The sequence below is a fragment of the Alligator mississippiensis genome, chromosome 11, assembly GCF_030867095.1.
Source record: "Alligator mississippiensis isolate rAllMis1 chromosome 11, rAllMis1, whole genome shotgun sequence".
Taxonomy (NCBI): Eukaryota; Metazoa; Chordata; order Crocodylia; family Alligatoridae; genus Alligator; species Alligator mississippiensis.
The window spans coordinates 56247529-56262718 of record NC_081834.1 but is presented as its reverse complement, the minus strand read 5'-3'; the positions used below and the strand labels follow the sequence as shown (position 1 = coordinate 56262718).

At 56.3% G+C, this 15190-nt stretch overlaps 5 non-coding genes across 5 annotated transcripts; all 5 read right to left on the bottom strand.

Annotated features, from left to right (window-relative positions):
* Positions 1–261: 261 nt before the first annotated feature.
* TRNAW-CCA (transfer RNA tryptophan (anticodon CCA)) lies at positions 262–333 on the bottom strand. The gene has a single exon. It is a non-coding gene; the product is annotated as a tRNA-Trp (tRNA).
* A 3544-nt stretch (positions 334–3877) lies between these two features.
* On the bottom strand, positions 3878–3949 carry TRNAW-CCA (transfer RNA tryptophan (anticodon CCA)). Its single transcript has one exon. It is a non-coding gene; the product is annotated as a tRNA-Trp (tRNA).
* Positions 3950–7493: 3544 nt separating this feature from the next.
* TRNAW-CCA (transfer RNA tryptophan (anticodon CCA)) lies at positions 7494–7565 on the bottom strand. Its single transcript has one exon. It is a non-coding gene; the product is annotated as a tRNA-Trp (tRNA).
* A 3544-nt stretch (positions 7566–11109) lies between these two features.
* On the bottom strand, positions 11110–11181 carry TRNAW-CCA (transfer RNA tryptophan (anticodon CCA)). Its single transcript has one exon. It is a non-coding gene; the product is annotated as a tRNA-Trp (tRNA).
* A 3544-nt stretch (positions 11182–14725) lies between these two features.
* Positions 14726–14797, bottom strand: TRNAW-CCA (transfer RNA tryptophan (anticodon CCA)). The gene has a single exon. It is a non-coding gene; the product is annotated as a tRNA-Trp (tRNA).
* Positions 14798–15190: the final 393 nt, after the last annotated feature.

Sequence of the window (15190 nt, the reverse complement as noted above, 5' to 3'; positions counted from 1 at the left end):
CTGCGATACACCTGGAGTGCTCTTCCAGCCCACGGTTGGGAGTTGTCCTAGATCAGGGGAATCTCGGAAGGCACTCTGGCTCCTGGCCGGGACAGGCAACCAGGAAGGGCTGGGACCTGCCTCCCTTTAGAACAGCTATCCTGGAGCTGTTTGGGGAAAAAGGCCTCCTTTGGCATCTGCTTGCTGCCTCAAGTCATCAGCAAGACAGCAAGGAAGCCACCACAAGTGGTGACTGTCTCCTAGGACGTAAAAGGAGGTCCTTGACCCCAGTGTGATTTGAACACACAACCATCTGATCTGGAGTCAGACATGCTACCATTGCACCATGGGGCCACGTGGTGTGGCAGCTGCGCTTTCCTCTTCATGCCTGCCTGAAAGAAGGCCTTCCTCTCGGTGCACCAAGCGATTTTGGCCCCTGCCCTATTCCAAGCGCCCATCCCCCTGCATTCTCCAGACTTTTCCTACGGTTCCTGTGACTGGCATAGAAATCCAGAAAGAACGACCGAACCTCAGCACGATGTTAACACAGCGCCTACTTAAGCGTCTAGCTGAAATATCGGTGGTATCCTTCAAAGAGCTGACAAACTCCCCTCCGGCAAGCCAGTTCAGACACAGAGGAAACACCCACTGGCTTCACAGTCGTAGTTGTCCCCTGCCAGCTCCTACTTGAACCACTGGAAAGGATCATTCAAAATGGCAGCATGTACTCAAGCAGGAGTGTACCTGAGAGAAAGATTCTCCACTCCCCTCTCCTGCCCTTTACGCAGCCTCCCCACTTCCCAGAGGCAACGGCGGGAAAGGCTGGGAAATGCAGGGGAAGGGGCACTTGGCAGAGGGGAGGGGCCAAATCCCTACATGCACCAAGTGGGAGGGCTACTGGCAGCAGGTTGTGAAGCGGAGAGAGAGGAGCTTTGAGCCTGTGGCCCCAGGGGGCAAGGGTAGCCTGTGTCATGCCACATCAGACGGCGGGGTGGTGAAATCACCCTGGGGTCAGCTGTGTCCCGCTGAGTGGTTTCTGTCCCTGGGAGATCCGCACCACGCGTGGTGGTTTCTTTGCTGTGCTTGGAAGGAGGCCTCTTTTTGACCCAAACGCCCATAACGCAAAACACCAGGCCTTGAAGTCTGCGTAGATGGAAAGGCTGTCTAGTGTCATGGAGCAGGCTCGGAGACTTTCTATCTGTGGGAGAGTGGAGAGGGGCATTTCCTAGGGGTTTTCTGTGGGAGAGTGGAGAGGGGCATTTCAGGCTCCCTGTGCTGGGTCAGCCAAGTAGCAAAAATCACTTCCGCGTGTTCCCCTGCTCCAAGGGGCCTGGTTTGTGGCCAGCGAGTCTTTCCAGGGTGAGACATTGCAAGCTAAAGAGGAATATGAAGTTGGCATTTGTTAGTTGATTGGCAACGTCACATCCTGTCCAAGAAGCTAGAATTCATGAGGCTCCTGAGAGATGGTGCTTTGTAGCCAACATCGCGAAGGCAAGAATGAATGTTTGAAGGATGCCTTCCAGGGCTGGCCCTTTCCTTTGGGACCTGTGAGACCCACGGGAGAGCACAACAAGCACCAGAGGAAGGAGTGCGATGCCCAGGTGTGCACCCTCCCCTTTCCATGCAGCGCTCTCTGCTCCAGGGTGCATGGGTTGTGCTGGACCTGCTCCTGCCCCGTAGCCACTGAGGTAGTAGCACCATCATGTCTTGTAGCCATGCACTGGAGCCCTGGGCTTCCCCAGGGGGTGCTCCCCTCCCACTTCCTGCAGGACCCTCTCTCAAGCTGTGCACGCTGACCCGCCGCTACGCCAGCTCTAGGGCTCCATCTCTCCGGAGCCCTGGCCCACAGGGACTACGGGGTAGCTTTTCAGGAGGAAGGACCTGGCAAAAGGCTGGGTCCCCCTGTCTTGCCCAGGGTGGGCCACAGGAGCCCTTCACAGGTGCTGTCCCACTACCGGTCAGCAAGGGAGCTTTGACCTGCTCTGTTTCCAGCCTGGGCCGGTTCACCCCTCCTTAGGCAACCTGGAGCCTCCAAGCTCCCTCAGAGGCCCCATGTCGGTGCAGACCCCAGTGCGGACACCTGCTCGACACAGCCCGCTGCAGCCTTGAACTCCTGGGCTCAAGCAATCCACCAGCCTCAGCTTCCCAGACACTTGGATTACAGACACAAGCCACTGCGCCCAGCTGCTCCGGCCCCCTCGCAACGACAGTGTGACCCTCGCCTGCCTTATTCAAGTTGGCACGTGTAAACCTTTTGCCAGGCACTGCACAGCACTGCACTGCACTGCACTGCACTGCACTAACAGGGTCTGGGCCTAAGATTGGGATTCTACATCAACTTTCTCAATCTGGCTCCAGCCTCATCACAGGAGCACTTGAAGATACCTTTTCCACCGGCTTTTACCACAAACAGATTTACCCACTTCCAAACAACACCACAAGAAAACAGGGCTTATTACAGGGGGAAAAGGGAAAAATACGCAACTTCAAGGAAAACACGAGCCGGGGTTCACTACGTGAAATAAGAGCCAAACAAAACAGACCCCACCCCCACCCTCCAAAACAGTCCCGTGTTTCCTTCTCTCGTCCAAAGCTATGAGAACTGAAGGGAGAAAGGCTTCTTCTGTGATACCTTCTTTAAGATGAGCTTAGCTGGGGATTGGGTGTGCTCAAGTATTGCTGGACTTCTCTTGCTTTGTCTCTTGTTGGCGCTGTCTTTTTGGCTTCCCCTAGGACCAGATCGGGCCACCTCCCACGCCCCCTCACTGGATTCAGACCCGTTGTCCTACGTTTCCCTCCAAGGAACCTGTGGAACCAACCGGGGCACTCTGGTCCCGCCACCAGGGGTTGCTGACCACTCTTGAAAGGATTGGTCTGCATCAGCAGGGTTGAAATGATGCCTGTTTCTGGTGGGAACCAAGTGATGAGGTCAAAAACGTTATTTAAGGGTCAGGCCACCTGGTCCTGGGGCTGACTTCCTCCGGCAGGCAAGTTGGAACAAAGTCAAGCAGGGGCCTCAGGCTGCCGGCTGCATGAAGCAGCGAGTATGCCTGGCGACTAGCTGGAACGTTAGAGCTAAGTAGTTTAGATGCGTACGAAAAGGGTTACCGAACGCAAGGTTTGATGAAAGCGTCCAAATATTCTGCGTTGCTCAAGGTGCTTTCTCTGAAATCCCGTTGTTCCCCGCCCCTCCGCCCTCCTGCATCCTCTCTCTCTCTCCCTCTGGTCAATCAAGCTGTTCCTTACAGCACGCCTAGCTGGGAATGCGTGAGGGGAGAGACGGGCCTTCTCGCTCTAGGCAGAGCTTGGCTGATTAGTGAGGGATTCTGTCCTCCCTGAGAATCTCCCTAAGGAGCACCCAGAAATACTACTAGTGGGCAAAGCGCCGCCAGCCCCAAGGTCTGCAGGGTCTGCGTACCCCGGGCTGCACAGAGCCCTAACAGAGACCGGAGCCTGGGTGGCGGCAGCAATAACCCCAGGCTTGCAGGTGTGCTCTAGCAAGGGGGATCAGCTCGACGCAGACACTCCAGGAGAGACACCCGAGGCGTGGTTTTGGTCGGGCAAAGTGAGGCGGGTGGCTCAGCACAGCAGCACCCCGTCCTGTCCCGCCACATCCCCCACCCAGCCTTCTGCCCCCCTGCGATACACCTGGAGTGCTCTTCCAGCCCACGGTTGGGAGTTGTCCTAGATCAGGGGAATCTCGGAAGGCACTCTGGCTCCTGGCCGGGACAGGCAACCAGGAAGGGCTGGGACCTGCCTCCCTTTAGAACAGCTATCCTGGAGCTGTTTGGGGAAAAAGGCCTCCTTTGGCATCTGCTTGCTGCCTCAAGTCATCAGCAAGACAGCAAGGAAGCCACCACAAGTGGTGACTGTCTCCTAGGACGTAAAAGGAGGTCCTTGACCCCAGTGTGATTTGAACACACAACCATCTGATCTGGAGTCAGACATGCTACCATTGCACCATGGGGCCACGTGGTGTGGCAGCTGCGCTTTCCTCTTCATGCCTGCCTGAAAGAAGGCCTTCCTCTCGGTGCACCAAGCGATTTTGGCCCCTGCCCTATTCCAAGCGCCCATCCCCCTGCATTCTCCAGACTTTTCCTACGGTTCCTGTGACTGGCATAGAAATCCAGAAAGAACGACCGAACCTCAGCACGATGTTAACACAGCGCCTACTTAAGCGTCTAGCTGAAATATCGGTGGTATCCTTCAAAGAGCTGACAAACTCCCCTCCGGCAAGCCAGTTCAGACACAGAGGAAACACCCACTGGCTTCACAGTCGTAGTTGTCCCCTGCCAGCTCCTACTTGAACCACTGGAAAGGATCATTCAAAATGGCAGCATGTACTCAAGCAGGAGTGTACCTGAGAGAAAGATTCTCCACTCCCCTCTCCTGCCCTTTACGCAGCCTCCCCACTTCCCAGAGGCAACGGCGGGAAAGGCTGGGAAATGCAGGGGAAGGGGCACTTGGCAGAGGGGAGGGGCCAAATCCCTACATGCACCAAGTGGGAGGGCTACTGGCAGCAGGTTGTGAAGCGGAGAGAGAGGAGCTTTGAGCCTGTGGCCCCAGGGGGCAAGGGTAGCCTGTGTCATGCCACATCAGACGGCGGGGTGGTGAAATCACCCTGGGGTCAGCTGTGTCCCGCTGAGTGGTTTCTGTCCCTGGGAGATCCGCACCACGCGTGGTGGTTTCTTTGCTGTGCTTGGAAGGAGGCCTCTTTTTGACCCAAACGCCCATAACGCAAAACACCAGGCCTTGAAGTCTGCGTAGATGGAAAGGCTGTCTAGTGTCATGGAGCAGGCTCGGAGACTTTCTATCTGTGGGAGAGTGGAGAGGGGCATTTCCTAGGGGTTTTCTGTGGGAGAGTGGAGAGGGGCATTTCAGGCTCCCTGTGCTGGGTCAGCCAAGTAGCAAAAATCACTTCCGCGTGTTCCCCTGCTCCAAGGGGCCTGGTTTGTGGCCAGCGAGTCTTTCCAGGGTGAGACATTGCAAGCTAAAGAGGAATATGAAGTTGGCATTTGTTAGTTGATTGGCAACGTCACATCCTGTCCAAGAAGCTAGAATTCATGAGGCTCCTGAGAGATGGTGCTTTGTAGCCAACATCGCGAAGGCAAGAATGAATGTTTGAAGGATGCCTTCCAGGGCTGGCCCTTTCCTTTGGGACCTGTGAGACCCACGGGAGAGCACAACAAGCACCAGAGGAAGGAGTGCGATGCCCAGGTGTGCACCCTCCCCTTTCCATGCAGCGCTCTCTGCTCCAGGGTGCATGGGTTGTGCTGGACCTGCTCCTGCCCCGTAGCCACTGAGGTAGTAGCACCATCATGTCTTGTAGCCATGCACTGGAGCCCTGGGCTTCCCCAGGGGGTGCTCCCCTCCCACTTCCTGCAGGACCCTCTCTCAAGCTGTGCACGCTGACCCGCCGCTACGCCAGCTCTAGGGCTCCATCTCTCCGGAGCCCTGGCCCACAGGGACTACGGGGTAGCTTTTCAGGAGGAAGGACCTGGCAAAAGGCTGGGTCCCCCTGTCTTGCCCAGGGTGGGCCACAGGAGCCCTTCACAGGTGCTGTCCCACTACCGGTCAGCAAGGGAGCTTTGACCTGCTCTGTTTCCAGCCTGGGCCGGTTCACCCCTCCTTAGGCAACCTGGAGCCTCCAAGCTCCCTCAGAGGCCCCATGTCGGTGCAGACCCCAGTGCGGACACCTGCTTGACACAGCCCGCTGCAGCCTTGAACTCCTGGGCTCAAGCAATCCACCAGCCTCAGCTTCCCAGACACTTGGATTACAGACACAAGCCACTGCGCCCAGCTGCTCCGGCCCCCTCGCAACGACAGTGTGACCCTCGCCTGCCTTATTCAAGTTGGCACGTGTAAACCTTTTGCCAGGCACTGCACAGCACTGCACTGCACTGCACTGCACTGCACTAACAGGGTCTGGGCCTAAGATTGGGATTCTACATCAACTTTCTCAATCTGGCTCCAGCCTCATCACAGGAGCACTTGAAGATACCTTTTCCACCGGCTTTTACCACAAACAGATTTACCCACTTCCAAACAACACCACAAGAAAACAGGGCTTATTACAGGGGGAAAAGGGAAAAATACGCAACTTCAAGGAAAACACGAGCCGGGGTTCACTACGTGAAATAAGAGCCAAACAAAACAGACCCCACCCCCACCCTCCAAAACAGTCCCGTGTTTCCTTCTCTCGTCCAAAGCTATGAGAACTGAAGGGAGAAAGGCTTCTTCTGTGATACCTTCTTTAAGATGAGCTTAGCTGGGGATTGGGTGTGCTCAAGTATTGCTGGACTTCTCTTGCTTTGTCTCTTGTTGGCGCTGTCTTTTTGGCTTCCCCTAGGACCAGATCGGGCCACCTCCCACGCCCCCTCACTGGATTCAGACCCGTTGTCCTACGTTTCCCTCCAAGGAACCTGTGGAACCAACCGGGGCACTCTGGTCCCGCCACCAGGGGTTGCTGACCACTCTTGAAAGGATTGGTCTGCATCAGCAGGGTTGAAATGATGCCTGTTTCTGGTGGGAACCAAGTGATGAGGTCAAAAACGTTATTTAAGGGTCAGGCCACCTGGTCCTGGGGCTGACTTCCTCCGGCAGGCAAGTTGGAACAAAGTCAAGCAGGGGCCTCAGGCTGCCGGCTGCATGAAGCAGCGAGTATGCCTGGCGACTAGCTGGAACGTTAGAGCTAAGTAGTTTAGATGCGTACGAAAAGGGTTACCGAACGCAAGGTTTGATGAAAGCGTCCAAATATTCTGCGTTGCTCAAGGTGCTTTCTCTGAAATCCCGTTGTTCCCCGCCCCTCCGCCCTCCTGCATCCTCTCTCTCTCTCCCTCTGGTCAATCAAGCTGTCCCTTACAGCACGCCTAGCTGGGAATGCGTGAGGGGAGAGACGGGCCTTCTCGCTCTAGGCAGAGCTTGGCTGATTAGTGAGGGATTCTGTCCTCCCTGAGAATCTCCCTAAGGAGCACCCAGAAATACTACTAGTGGGCAAAGCGCCGCCAGCCCCAAGGTCTGCAGGGTCTGCGTACCCCGGGCTGCACAGAGCCCTAACAGAGACCGGAGCCTGGGTGGCGGCAGCAATAACCCCAGGCTTGCAGGTGTGCTCTAGCAAGGGGGATCAGCTCGACGCAGACACTCCAGGAGAGACACCCGAGGCGTGGTTTTGGTCGGGCAAAGTGAGGCGGGTGGCTCAGCACAGCAGCACCCCGTCCTGTCCCGCCACATCCCCCACCCAGCCTTCTGCCCCCCTGCGATACACCTGGAGTGCTCTTCCAGCCCACGGTTGGGAGTTGTCCTAGATCAGGGGAATCTCGGAAGGCACTCTGGCTCCTGGCCGGGACAGGCAACCAGGAAGGGCTGGGACCTGCCTCCCTTTAGAACAGCTATCCTGGAGCTGTTTGGGGAAAAAGGCCTCCTTTGGCATCTGCTTGCTGCCTCAAGTCATCAGCAAGACAGCAAGGAAGCCACCACAAGTGGTGACTGTCTCCTAGGACGTAAAAGGAGGTCCTTGACCCCAGTGTGATTTGAACACACAACCATCTGATCTGGAGTCAGACATGCTACCATTGCACCATGGGGCCACGTGGTGTGGCAGCTGCGCTTTCCTCTTCATGCCTGCCTGAAAGAAGGCCTTCCTCTCGGTGCACCAAGCGATTTTGGCCCCTGCCCTATTCCAAGCGCCCATCCCCCTGCATTCTCCAGACTTTTCCTACGGTTCCTGTGACTGGCATAGAAATCCAGAAAGAACGACCGAACCTCAGCACGATGTTAACACAGCGCCTACTTAAGCGTCTAGCTGAAATATCGGTGGTATCCTTCAAAGAGCTGACAAACTCCCCTCCGGCAAGCCAGTTCAGACACAGAGGAAACACCCACTGGCTTCACAGTCGTAGTTGTCCCCTGCCAGCTCCTACTTGAACCACTGGAAAGGATCATTCAAAATGGCAGCATGTACTCAAGCAGGAGTGTACCTGAGAGAAAGATTCTCCACTCCCCTCTCCTGCCCTTTACGCAGCCTCCCCACTTCCCAGAGGCAACGGCGGGAAAGGCTGGGAAATGCAGGGGAAGGGGCACTTGGCAGAGGGGAGGGGCCAAATCCCTACATGCACCAAGTGGGAGGGCTACTGGCAGCAGGTTGTGAAGCGGAGAGAGAGGAGCTTTGAGCCTGTGGCCCCAGGGGGCAAGGGTAGCCTGTGTCATGCCACATCAGACGGCGGGGTGGTGAAATCACCCTGGGGTCAGCTGTGTCCCGCTGAGTGGTTTCTGTCCCTGGGAGATCCGCACCACGCGTGGTGGTTTCTTTGCTGTGCTTGGAAGGAGGCCTCTTTTTGACCCAAACGCCCATAACGCAAAACACCAGGCCTTGAAGTCTGCGTAGATGGAAAGGCTGTCTAGTGTCATGGAGCAGGCTCGGAGACTTTCTATCTGTGGGAGAGTGGAGAGGGGCATTTCCTAGGGGTTTTCTGTGGGAGAGTGGAGAGGGGCATTTCAGGCTCCCTGTGCTGGGTCAGCCAAGTAGCAAAAATCACTTCCGCGTGTTCCCCTGCTCCAAGGGGCCTGGTTTGTGGCCAGCGAGTCTTTCCAGGGTGAGACATTGCAAGCTAAAGAGGAATATGAAGTTGGCATTTGTTAGTTGATTGGCAACGTCACATCCTGTCCAAGAAGCTAGAATTCATGAGGCTCCTGAGAGATGGTGCTTTGTAGCCAACATCGCGAAGGCAAGAATGAATGTTTGAAGGATGCCTTCCAGGGCTGGCCCTTTCCTTTGGGACCTGTGAGACCCACGGGAGAGCACAACAAGCACCAGAGGAAGGAGTGCGATGCCCAGGTGTGCACCCTCCCCTTTCCATGCAGCGCTCTCTGCTCCAGGGTGCATGGGTTGTGCTGGACCTGCTCCTGCCCCGTAGCCACTGAGGTAGTAGCACCATCATGTCTTGTAGCCATGCACTGGAGCCCTGGGCTTCCCCAGGGGGTGCTCCCCTCCCACTTCCTGCAGGACCCTCTCTCAAGCTGTGCACGCTGACCCGCCGCTACGCCAGCTCTAGGGCTCCATCTCTCCGGAGCCCTGGCCCACAGGGACTACGGGGTAGCTTTTCAGGAGGAAGGACCTGGCAAAAGGCTGGGTCCCCCTGTCTTGCCCAGGGTGGGCCACAGGAGCCCTTCACAGGTGCTGTCCCACTACCGGTCAGCAAGGGAGCTTTGACCTGCTCTGTTTCCAGCCTGGGCCGGTTCACCCCTCCTTAGGCAACCTGGAGCCTCCAAGCTCCCTCAGAGGCCCCATGTCGGTGCAGACCCCAGTGCGGACACCTGCTCGACACAGCCCGCTGCAGCCTTGAACTCCTGGGCTCAAGCAATCCACCAGCCTCAGCTTCCCAGACACTTGGATTACAGACACAAGCCACTGCGCCCAGCTGCTCCGGCCCCCTCGCAACGACAGTGTGACCCTCGCCTGCCTTATTCAAGTTGGCACGTGTAAACCTTTTGCCAGGCACTGCACAGCACTGCACTGCACTGCACTGCACTGCACTAACAGGGTCTGGGCCTAAGATTGGGATTCTACATCAACTTTCTCAATCTGGCTCCAGCCTCATCACAGGAGCACTTGAAGATACCTTTTCCACCGGCTTTTACCACAAACAGATTTACCCACTTCCAAACAACACCACAAGAAAACAGGGCTTATTACAGGGGGAAAAGGGAAAAATACGCAACTTCAAGGAAAACACGAGCCGGGGTTCACTACGTGAAATAAGAGCCAAACAAAACAGACCCCACCCCCACCCTCCAAAACAGTCCCGTGTTTCCTTCTCTCGTCCAAAGCTATGAGAACTGAAGGGAGAAAGGCTTCTTCTGTGATACCTTCTTTAAGATGAGCTTAGCTGGGGATTGGGTGTGCTCAAGTATTGCTGGACTTCTCTTGCTTTGTCTCTTGTTGGCGCTGTCTTTTTGGCTTCCCCTAGGACCAGATCGGGCCACCTCCCACGCCCCCTCACTGGATTCAGACCCGTTGTCCTACGTTTCCCTCCAAGGAACCTGTGGAACCAACCGGGGCACTCTGGTCCCGCCACCAGGGGTTGCTGACCACTCTTGAAAGGATTGGTCTGCATCAGCAGGGTTGAAATGATGCCTGTTTCTGGTGGGAACCAAGTGATGAGGTCAAAAACGTTATTTAAGGGTCAGGCCACCTGGTCCTGGGGCTGACTTCCTCCGGCAGGCAAGTTGGAACAAAGTCAAGCAGGGGCCTCAGGCTGCCGGCTGCATGAAGCAGCGAGTATGCCTGGCGACTAGCTGGAACGTTAGAGCTAAGTAGTTTAGATGCGTACGAAAAGGGTTACCGAACGCAAGGTTTGATGAAAGCGTCCAAATATTCTGCGTTGCTCAAGGTGCTTTCTCTGAAATCCCGTTGTTCCCCGCCCCTCCGCCCTCCTGCATCCTCTCTCTCTCTCCCTCTGGTCAATCAAGCTGTTCCTTACAGCACGCCTAGCTGGGAATGCGTGAGGGGAGAGACGGGCCTTCTCGCTCTAGGCAGAGCTTGGCTGATTAGTGAGGGATTCTGTCCTCCCTGAGAATCTCCCTAAGGAGCACCCAGAAATACTACTAGTGGGCAAAGCGCCGCCAGCCCCAAGGTCTGCAGGGTCTGCGTACCCCGGGCTGCACAGAGCCCTAACAGAGACCGGAGCCTGGGTGGCGGCAGCAATAACCCCAGGCTTGCAGGTGTGCTCTAGCAAGGGGGATCAGCTCGACGCAGACACTCCAGGAGAGACACCCGAGGCGTGGTTTTGGTCGGGCAAAGTGAGGCGGGTGGCTCAGCACAGCAGCACCCCGTCCTGTCCCGCCACATCCCCCACCCAGCCTTCTGCCCCCCTGCGATACACCTGGAGTGCTCTTCCAGCCCACGGTTGGGAGTTGTCCTAGATCAGGGGAATCTCGGAAGGCACTCTGGCTCCTGGCCGGGACAGGCAACCAGGAAGGGCTGGGACCTGCCTCCCTTTAGAACAGCTATCCTGGAGCTGTTTGGGGAAAAAGGCCTCCTTTGGCATCTGCTTGCTGCCTCAAGTCATCAGCAAGACAGCAAGGAAGCCACCACAAGTGGTGACTGTCTCCTAGGACGTAAAAGGAGGTCCTTGACCCCAGTGTGATTTGAACACACAACCATTTGATCTGGAGTCAGACATGCTACCATTGCACCATGGGGCCACGTGGTGTGGCAGCTGCGCTTTCCTCTTCATGCCTGCCTGAAAGAAGGCCTTCCTCTCGGTGCACCAAGCGATTTTGGCCCCTGCCCTATTCCAAGCGCCCATCCCCCTGCATTCTCCAGACTTTTCCTACGGTTCCTGTGACTGGCATAGAAATCCAGAAAGAACGACCGAACCTCAGCACGATGTTAACACAGCGCCTACTTAAGCGTCTAGCTGAAATATCGGTGGTATCCTTCAAAGAGCTGACAAACTCCCCTCCGGCAAGCCAGTTCAGACACAGAGGAAACACCCACTGGCTTCACAGTCGTAGTTGTCCCCTGCCAGCTCCTACTTGAACCACTGGAAAGGATCATTCAAAATGGCAGCATGTACTCAAGCAGGAGTGTACCTGAGAGAAAGATTCTCCACTCCCCTCTCCTGCCCTTTACGCAGCCTCCCCACTTCCCAGAGGCAACGGCGGGAAAGGCTGGGAAATGCAGGGGAAGGGGCACTTGGCAGAGGGGAGGGGCCAAATCCCTACATGCACCAAGTGGGAGGGCTACTGGCAGCAGGTTGTGAAGCGGAGAGAGAGGAGCTTTGAGCCTGTGGCCCCAGGGGGCAAGGGTAGCCTGTGTCATGCCACATCAGACGGCGGGGTGGTGAAATCACCCTGGGGTCAGCTGTGTCCCGCTGAGTGGTTTCTGTCCCTGGGAGATCCGCACCACGCGTGGTGGTTTCTTTGCTGTGCTTGGAAGGAGGCCTCTTTTTGACCCAAACGCCCATAACGCAAAACACCAGGCCTTGAAGTCTGCGTAGATGGAAAGGCTGTCTAGTGTCATGGAGCAGGCTCGGAGACTTTCTATCTGTGGGAGAGTGGAGAGGGGCATTTCCTAGGGGTTTTCTGTGGGAGAGTGGAGAGGGGCATTTCAGGCTCCCTGTGCTGGGTCAGCCAAGTAGCAAAAATCACTTCCGCGTGTTCCCCTGCTCCAAGGGGCCTGGTTTGTGGCCAGCGAGTCTTTCCAGGGTGAGACATTGCAAGCTAAAGAGGAATATGAAGTTGGCATTTGTTAGTTGATTGGCAACGTCACATCCTGTCCAAGAAGCTAGAATTCATGAGGCTCCTGAGAGATGGTGCTTTGTAGCCAACATCGCGAAGGCAAGAATGAATGTTTGAAGGATGCCTTCCAGGGCTGGCCCTTTCCTTTGGGACCTGTGAGACCCACGGGAGAGCACAACAAGCACCAGAGGAAGGAGTGCGATGCCCAGGTGTGCACCCTCCCCTTTCCATGCAGCGCTCTCTGCTCCAGGGTGCATGGGTTGTGCTGGACCTGCTCCTGCCCCGTAGCCACTGAGGTAGTAGCACCATCATGTCTTGTAGCCATGCACTGGAGCCCTGGGCTTCCCCAGGGGGTGCTCCCCTCCCACTTCCTGCAGGACCCTCTCTCAAGCTGTGCACGCTGACCCGCCGCTACGCCAGCTCTAGGGCTCCATCTCTCCGGAGCCCTGGCCCACAGGGACTACGGGGTAGCTTTTCAGGAGGAAGGACCTGGCAAAAGGCTGGGTCCCCCTGTCTTGCCCAGGGTGGGCCACAGGAGCCCTTCACAGGTGCTGTCCCACTACCGGTCAGCAAGGGAGCTTTGACCTGCTCTGTTTCCAGCCTGGGCCGGTTCACCCCTCCTTAGGCAACCTGGAGCCTCCAAGCTCCCTCAGAGGCCCCATGTCGGTGCAGACCCCAGTGCGGACACCTGCTCGACACAGCCCGCTGCAGCCTTGAACTCCTGGGCTCAAGCAATCCACCAGCCTCAGCTTCCCAGACACTTGGATTACAGACACAAGCCACTGCGCCCAGCTGCTCCGGCCCCCTCGCAACGACAGTGTGACCCTCGCCTGCCTTATTCAAGTTGGCACGTGTAAACCTTTTGCCAGGCACTGCACAGCACTGCACTGCACTGCACTGCACTGCACTAACAGGGTCTGGGCCTAAGATTGGGATTCTACATCAACTTTCTCAATCTGGCTCCAGCCTCATCACAGGAGCACTTGAAGATACCTTTTCCACCGGCTTTTACCACAAACAGATTTACCCACTTCCAAACAACACCACAAGAAAACAGGGCTTATTACAGGGGGAAAAGGGAAAAATACGCAACTTCAAGGAAAACACGAGCCGGGGTTCACTACGTGAAATAAGAGCCAAACAAAACAGACCCCACCCCCACCCTCCAAAACAGTCCCGTGTTTCCTTCTCTCGTCCAAAGCTATGAGAACTGAAGGGAGAAAGGCTTCTTCTGTGATACCTTCTTTAAGATGAGCTTAGCTGGGGATTGGGTGTGCTCAAGTATTGCTGGACTTCTCTTGCTTTGTCTCTTGTTGGCGCTGTCTTTTTGGCTTCCCCTAGGACCAGATCGGGCCACCTCCCACGCCCCCTCACTGGATTCAGACCCGTTGTCCTACGTTTCCCTCCAAGGAACCTGTGGAACCAACCGGGGCACTCTGGTCCCGCCACCAGGGGTTGCTGACCACTCTTGAAAGGATTGGTCTGCATCAGCAGGGTTGAAATGATGCCTGTTTCTGGTGGGAACCAAGTGATGAGGTCAAAAACGTTATTTAAGGGTCAGGCCACCTGGTCCTGGGGCTGACTTCCTCCGGCAGGCAAGTTGGAACAAAGTCAAGCAGGGGCCTCAGGCTGCCGGCTGCATGAAGCAGCGAGTATGCCTGGCGACTAGCTGGAACGTTAGAGCTAAGTAGTTTAGATGCGTACGAAAAGGGTTACCGAACGCAAGGTTTGATGAAAGCGTCCAAATATTCTGCGTTGCTCAAGGTGCTTTCTCTGAAATCCCGTTGTTCCCCGCCCCTCCGCCCTCCTGCATCCTCTCTCTCTCTCCCTCTGGTCAATCAAGCTGTTCCTTACAGCACGCCTAGCTGGGAATGCGTGAGGGGAGAGACGGGCCTTCTCGCTCTAGGCAGAGCTTGGCTGATTAGTGAGGGATTCTGTCCTCCCTGAGAATCTCCCTAAGGAGCACCCAGAAATACTACTAGTGGGCAAAGCGCCGCCAGCCCCAAGGTCTGCAGGGTCTGCGTACCCCGGGCTGCACAGAGCCCTAACAGAGACCGGAGCCTGGGTGGCGGCAGCAATAACCCCAGGCTTGCAGGTGTGCTCTAGCAAGGGGGATCAGCTCGACGCAGACACTCCAGGAGAGACACCCGAGGCGTGGTTTTGGTCGGGCAAAGTGAGGCGGGTGGCTCAGCACAGCAGCACCCCGTCCTGTCCCGCCACATCCCCCACCCAGCCTTCTGCCCCCCTGCGATACACCTGGAGTGCTCTTCCAGCCCACGGTTGGGAGTTGTCCTAGATCAGGGGAATCTCGGAAGGCACTCTGGCTCCTGGCCGGGACAGGCAACCAGGAAGGGCTGGGACCTGCCTCCCTTTAGAACAGCTATCCTGGAGCTGTTTGGGGAAAAAGGCCTCCTTTGGCATCTGCTTGCTGCCTCAAGTCATCAGCAAGACAGCAAGGAAGCCACCACAAGTGGTGACTGTCTCCTAGGACGTAAAAGGAGGTCCTTGACCCCAGTGTGATTTGAACACACAACCATCTGATCTGGAGTCAGACATGCTACCATTGCACCATGGGGCCACGTGGTGTGGCAGCTGCGCTTTCCTCTTCATGCCTGCCTGAAAGAAGGCCTTCCTCTCGGTGCACCAAGCGATTTTGGCCCCTGCCCTATTCCAAGCGCCCATCCCCCTGCATTCTCCAGACTTTTCCTACGGTTCCTGTGACTGGCATAGAAATCCAGAAAGAACGACCGAACCTCAGCACGATGTTAACACAGCGCCTACTTAAGCGTCTAGCTGAAATATCGGTGGTATCCTTCAAAGAGCTGACAAACTCCCCTCCGGCAAGCCAGTTCAGACACAGAGGAAACACCCACTGGCTTCACAGTCGTAGTTGTCCCCTGCCAGCTCCTACTTGAACCACTGGAAAGGATCATTCAAAATGGCAGCATGTACTCAAGCAGGAGTGTACCTG